This window comes from Pediculus humanus, genomic scaffold (assembly GCF_000006295.1).
Source record: "Pediculus humanus corporis 1103172107610 genomic scaffold, whole genome shotgun sequence".
NCBI classification, from domain to species: domain Eukaryota; kingdom Metazoa; phylum Arthropoda; class Insecta; order Psocodea; family Pediculidae; genus Pediculus; species Pediculus humanus.
The window spans coordinates 194,100-201,917 of NW_002987224.1; positions in this window are offsets into that span (position 1 = coordinate 194,100).

The following is a 7,818-nucleotide window of genomic DNA, read 5'->3' on the forward strand; positions in this document are numbered from 1 at the left end:
ATAATAATAATAATAATTGGAATAAATAATTTTTATATTGATATAGATATATGTAGAGAATGTTTTTTTTTTTTTTTTCTTTGCTGGAGAAAAATTGCACTTGAATCAACAACAACAACAAATCGAAATCCAAATCAAAAAAAAAAAAACTTTTTTCTGTTTCTTCAAATAAAAAAAAAAGGAAAAAAGGAAAAAGAAAAAGGAAAAAAAGGAAAAAAAACTTTTTTTTTTTGTGTGTGTGTGCAATCTCTTTCATTTCTTTTATTTTCATCCTTTTTTAAAAAATTCTTTTTTTTTTTTTTTTTTTTTTTTTACTCTTAACCTCAACCTTTTCTTTCCTTTTTTCCATTTTCATTTCTTTTCCTTTTTTCCTTTTTTTTTTTTTCTTAAAAAAAAGTAATTAAGAGGATAACATTGAAAAGAATTTACTTTTTAAAAAAAGAAAAAAAGTTGAAGAAAAAAATTTTTTTTTTTAATTTGACACTCGATGCATTTATGTATTATTATTATTATTATTATTAATTAATAAATTAGTTAATTAAATCATTATTGAAAAAATCCCCTCTTTTTTATTTTTTTCTGCTTTTTATCAAAACAAAAACTAATCAAATATTTACGTCATGAAAGTCAACAAAAAAAAAAAAAAAATTTTAGAGAATATATAAATTTCAATTTTTTTGTTTCATCCATAAAATTATTTTTTTATGAAAAACTTTTTGCAATCGAGTTTAAATAAAATTTTCTTTTTTTTTTTATTACTTTTCAAAAAAGAAAAAAAAATTGAATTTGATATATATATATATTTTTTTTTATTCCGTCGCGTTCGTTTTGTCCTTTTTTTTTTTTTTGTTACCTTTTTTTTTTATTAAAAAAATTTTTTCTTGTAATAAATAAAAGTTAAACCGAACGACGACGATTTAATCGGGGAGTGTGGGGGGCGGGGGGAAATAAAAACCGTTGAAAATGTGTCTTATGCGATTGCATTGAAACTCTAACTATACGATAGAGAGAGAAAAACCTTTTTAAACTTTTCCCTTCCTTCCCCTTTCTCTTCCCACCACCCCCCATTAAAGTCCTCTAACGTCCTAACGTGTAATCATTATTAATAATAATAATAATAAATGTAAATAGTTAAAATTTAACTAATTATTATTCCTCTTTTATTCCTGTTTTTTTTTTTTTTTTTTGTAACTAAAAAAAAAAAAGAAAGGAAAACCTTTTTAAAAACTTTTCTTTAAACTCGTATAACAAAAAAAAAAAAAAAAGAAAAAGTTTTCTTTAATGTGACTACTTGTAAAATTACACATATATTTTATTATTATTATTATTATTATTATTATCATTACGTAATAACGTGATTGTTTTTTTCTTTTTTTTTTTTTTGTTTTTATTAAGTATAATTTTAAAATGATAAATTGTTTCTAATGGTTACAAGGGAATCGATAACAAATGAAAACAAAAAACCAGTGTTGCCAACTAAAAATAAATTTAAATTTTTTATGTAAAAAATTAAACGTAAATGTTGTTACCCAGAGAGAGAGAGAGAGAGAGAGATAAAAATGGCGAAAGGAGAAAACAAAAAATTAAATTAAATTAAAAGCATTAAAAAAAAAATGGAAAATTTAGAAAATTGCTGGAAAATTTTTCTTTTTTTTCCACTCTCCTTCTCCCCCCGTTTCCCCGCTTCCACCCACATTAAAAATAACAAAAAATTTCGATTTTTCATCATCATCATCATCATCATCATTATCTTTATTATTATTATTATTATTATTTTAATGTTTTTTACATTGAGCGTGACATTGAATATCTGGAACTTAATGTTTTCATTTCAGGTTTGAATTAAATTATTATTATCATTATTATTATTATTATTGTTTTAAACGAATTAAAAATATTAAAATATAAAACGGGATTTTAAAAACGGTGGAATAGGAAAATTCCCTTTTTTTAGATTTTTCCAGAAAGATTTTCTTTTTTTTTTTGAATTTTTCAAAAATTAATTTTTTTTTTTTTTTTTTCGTTTGTTACATTTTTACGGTTCGTGAAGTTTTTAAGTTTTTAATGTTTTTCTAGTTGTTGTTGTTTTTGTTGGTGTTGTTGTTGTTGTTGCGGTTGTGATGATGATAATAATGATGGTTGTTTTATACATAAAAAATTATTATTATTATCATTACTAATGGTAGTTTTCTTAAGAAACCATTTTTATTTTTTTTTCCTTTTTGTAATTCGGAAAACCCATTAAAAAAAATTACTACTCTAACTAATATTATTATTATTATTATTATCATTATTATCATTATCATTATTATTATTATTTATTATATCGATAAAACGGTTAAATGTATCACATTATCGGAGTGGTGGGAAAAAGGGTTTAAATTTAATGTGTTGTTAACGTTACACCTTTAATTAACTAAATATTTACAATAATAATAATAATAATAATAATAATAATAATAATAATAATGACGATGACGATGATGATGATGATGTTTACATATATAAAAAAAATAACAAGCCAATCAAACGTAAAAAAAATATAAAAAGGAGAGGGGGAGAGGAAAAATTTTTTTTTTCTCTTTTCAAATTTAAAAGTAAAATTTTCCTTTTTTTCCAGGCTTTCGGCATTTTTATTTTTTTTTCGGGGGGAAATTTAAATAAAAAAAAAAAAAAACTTTTTTTTCCTAGTTGAGTCAACAAATTTTTCTGTTATCTTCTCCTGCTCCCCCATGCCCTACCCCTTTCCCTCCCCTTCCCCCTTTTTTTTGTTAATTTAAATTTTAATAATTTTCTTTTTTTTTTTTTGAATTCTCGAAAGAAGGGGAAGGGGAGGGAAAAAAAATTTTTTTTCCTTAATAGAAAAGGGAAAATGTTTGTATATATCAAGGACGCAACAGTTACAAATTAATGATGATAATAATAATATTCAATGGGTCAATAAACTCTTATCATCGTCAAATCGTCGGGTATAAAATTTATTTAAGGAAAAAAAAAAAATTATTTACCATCATCGCGAGTTTAATTTTTAAAAAAATTCAATAATAATAATAATTATTATTATTATTATTGAATTTTTTATATCTGTATATACACACTTATTATACGAACATCACAAATTATTATTATTATTATTATTTTTAATCAAAACTTGTTTTAAAAAAAAAAATGTCGAAACGTTTATAAAACATTTTTTTTAAAAACGAGACAACACCAGATGTTAAAAAACACAAACGACAAACAACGACAAAATTTTATCAATTTGACTTTTTTATATAATTATTATTACTATTAGTAAGTGAAAATCCGGAGAGAGAGAGAGAGAGAGAGAGAGAAAAAAAAAATGTTTAAAAAAAAAAACAAGAAAAAGAAACGAGAAAAAATGAGAAAACCCCCGATGGAAAATTCTCTGTTACTGATCTGAATCCGGTTTATTTTGGCTGTTGGTTGTAGCGCTGCGTTCGCTTCCTACGCAACCCTCACGTTCCCGGTTCCGAACGCCCTGCTGCACCTTTTCTTTCTCTCTCTCTCTCTCTCTTTCTTTCTCTATCTTTCACTCCCTGTTAACCCATTTTTCCAACGGTTTTTTTAGCTCCTGACATTTTTTTTTTGTACATTGTCAAGATCTTGTTGTACAAAACCACATTAGCCATTGTTTGTTCGTTTGATTTTTATTTAAACTATGATCCCCCTCCCTCCCTCCCTCCCTCCACCCCCTTGTTAGTTATCAATACATATATATTTCTCGTGTTATGATAATGATAATAATAAATCATATTATATATCAATGATAAAAATTCAAAACGATTACAACACTTTTTTTAATATTTTGAATTCCCCAAACAACTTTATGTAATTTCAGGGGGCGGAGGGGGAGGATGGGGGGAGAGTACGAAGGGGTGGGGTGGGAAAAAAAACTATTTCCAAAAATTTCCGAGCATAAGTTTTAAAAAATTCAAATTCAAAAAAAAAATATTTTTAAAATAAAAAAGTTTTCTTATTTTGAATTTTGAATGAAATTCATACATGATGAAAAATGTCGAAATCAGAATAATATTTAAATAAAAAAAAAAAAAAAAAAAAAAAAAGGTATAAAAGAATTTCAATATAAAAAAAATATTTTTTTTGTAACCGAGAGACAGAGAGAGAGAGAGAGAGAAAACTAAAAGTTTTTTTTTTTAGGTATAATAACACAAAAAATTATTATTATTATTATTACAACTATTAGATTTCGACGTGAGTTTTTTTTTTTTTTTAAATCCTCATTTTTTGATTTGTTTAATTTTCTTTTTTCTTTTTTTCAGTTAAATTTTCCTGACTTTTAAATGATTTTTTTTTTTTTTTTGTTTCAATTGAAAATGGTAAAAATTAAAAAAGTTTTTATGTCCTTGTGGAATAACTATGTCTTGAGATTAAAATTCCTTTTTCCATCCCGCCCTCCACCCCCCCCCCATTCCACCATCCCTCCCCGAAAAAAAAATCTTTTTTCCTATTCCATTTCAAAGAGAAATTAAAACATTTTTCTCTTTTTTTTTTCATAACAAAATAACGAAACCTTTAAGAATAGAGAAAAAAGTTTTCCCACGAGAGAAAGAGAGAGAGAGAGAGAGAGAGAGAGAGGAAGGGGGGGGGAATAATGATGATGATTTTACCACGAAAAATTTTTTTCTCTCTCTATTTTAAATATTTAATACCAATAGAAAAACTTTATTTTAAATAATTTTCTACTATATTCATATAAATATATATTTACGTCGATCCAATAAACTTTTTTTCTTTTCTTATTATTAAAAGTTTTTAAACACCGTTAAAAATTAATTATGGTTACCTGAAAAAAAATAAAACTTTTTTAGTTATATATTCGAAAGAATAAAATTTAGTAAATAACAAAAAAAACAAGATGGAGGACGCGGAGAAGGAAGAAGTTGGAAAACCGCAAAGTAATTATATCCGGTGTATTTAACATGAAACATTTCCCTTTCCCCCCAAGTTAATTTTATCGTTGTTCGATTATTATTTAAATTTATCGATCGATCGATCGATTAATCGATTTCCCCACCCCCCGTACTGTCGCGTTTTCAAATCGTTTTATTTTTTACAAACTTTTTCGCGCCATATTTGTTTTGAAATAACAAGTCGATAAACAGGCACACAGACGTCAAATTCAAAAAAAAAAAAAAAAAATAGGAAAAATGGTGGGAGGATGAATTTCGTTGCATCCATACATATATTTATTAAGTCGGAAAAATTTCTTTTTTTTTTTGAGGGGGGAAGGGAGAAAAGCACGCGCACGCACACGCACACGGACACACAAAAGGTTTTTTTTCGCTTTAAAACCAGAAGATAAAATTTATAATATGTTTTAGATTTATGGATGAATCCTCCTCCTTCCCCTCCTCCTACTCCTTCTCCTCCTCCCTCTCTTTCTCTCTCATTCATCTTTTATTCTTATTTATGGTAGAAAACGATGTTTGAACCTTTTTTCTAGATTCTTCTTTTTCTTTTTATTTTAATAGAAAAATAACCTTTACTTTGTGTTATGTTTAAAAGGTCAGATTAAGTCAGTTTTATATCAAATTTTATATAATAATAATAATAATAATAACTAATCAAATATTTTCACGTTTTTCATCTCGTTTAAAAAAAGATTGAGTGAGAGAGAGAGAGAGAGAGAGAGATAGAAAAGTTTTAAATATTAAATTTTGTTTATATCCCCCCCATAATTTTTTTTTTTTTAAGAACGGGGTGGGAAGTAATACAAAAAGGGGGGGTTAGTAAAAAAAATTTTTTTTTTTTTTATTTATGGGGGTTTACGCGTTAAAATTTAAGTTTTAAATAATTTTTTTTTTTTTTTAAAGATTTTTTTTTTTATTTAATATTAAAGTAAAGAAAAGAAAAGAAAATGTTGGCATCAATTTTGTAGAGAAAAAAAAAAAAAAGTTCTAAAAAGAAGAAAAAAAAATTTTTTTGAAATGGCAATAAAAATGACAGATGGCGGAAGTCAGGGAGCAAGGCGGGACCAGGGCAAAGGACTCAGTTTTTTTTTTTTTTTTTTTTTTCTTTACAATATTTTATTTTATTTTATAAAGAAAAAAAAAAGGATTCAAATATTTATTGGATCAATTGAGTATAAAACGGGGGGAGGGGGAGGGGGAAAACGAAAAAAAAAAAAAAATTTTTTTTACGGTTCGTTCAAAGGTAAAAAAAAAAACAATATATATATTTTTTTATATTAATTTGTTTTTTTTTCTTTTTTTTTATAGTTATTATTATTATTATTATTTGTTGGGGTTTAAAAAAAAAAAAAGTAGGTTAGGGGTTAGAGATATAAAGAAGCAATCAAGTAAATTGTTTTTTTTTTTTTTTTTTTACAAATGTCGGATTTTCATACGTAAAAAAAAAAAAAAACGTTTTATTTAATTTTAATCAAAACATTGAGATGATATACGAAACGAAAAAATTTTTCCTACGGTAATGCCAACTGAGCAAAAAAAAAAAAAAATTTTCTTCTTCTGCTTTTAAATGTGACTCGTAAAATTTTAATTTGATATTTTTTTTTCCTTTTTACCCCCGATAGGATTCAAGTCGAAAAATTTATGACGTCAAATCAACTTTTTATATATAAAAAAAAAAAAAAATAATCACGTGATCATGATGATGATGATAATGATTTTTCGTAATAAAAAAAAAAAAGATTAGTAATTGATGACAATGATGATGATTGTCGATAAACTAAATACATAAATAGAATTTAAAATAAAAATAATTAATTATGTTTAATATAAAAAAAAAAAAAAAGAGTTTATTGTCGTCGTCGTTTTAACACAACGATAATGACGTCACGACGACGATGACGTCGATGTGATGACGACGACGTCGACGACGATCCAAAAAAAAAAAAAAAAGGAAAATTTTTAATTTTAACATCTGAATGTGTAAAGCGTTGAAGTGTATTAGAAATAAAATGAGGGTAATTTTGCTAGTGACACGTTTTTCTAGTAAAAGTTATAAAACGTTTTTTTTTTTTCATCCTTTTTTCATCCTTTTTCATCCTTCTTCTTCTTCCTTTTTCCTTTTTCCTTTTCCTTTACCCCCCCCCCCTCAAGTGTGCGTGTGTGTGCGTGTGCGGGTATGTTAAAACCTAAAAATTTAAATAAAAAAAAAAAATTTTTTTCGATGATGATGATAAAAACGACAAATAAATAATAATGATAATAAATTTATAATTATTATTATTATTTATATAAAAACATAAATGTAAAATATTTATGTTTTACTCTACCTTAACAACAACAACAACAAGAACATTCTAGAAAATAAATTCTTTAGAAATAAATTTTAAATGTATATTCAAAATGGCTGGAAACGTTTCCAAAGATAATCCTTATTGTTTCTTTTATTATTATTATTATTATTATTATTATTATTATTATTATTATTATTATTCTCTCTGTCTTTATTTCTTTCTTCTTCTTCTCCTTCTTTTTTTATACAATAGAATTTACCTATATTATTCATAATTAAACTTTTTTCTTTTCTTTTCACCTGTCATCCATATTTTTTATCATTAATATTCATTTTATTATTATTATTATTATTGCTGTCGTCATCGTCGTTACAGGTAATTTTTATTGATATTTATTCCATCGGTTATTTAATACATAAATTTTTTTTTTTTTTGTAAAATAATAATAATAATAATAATAATATCGAACAATAATTTTTTTTTTTTCGAATGGAGGAGAAAAAAAAAAAACGTTTGAAACAATAATTAAGGAAACTGCCTTAAGCATCTGTTTCATTGAGTAATGGCCTCCA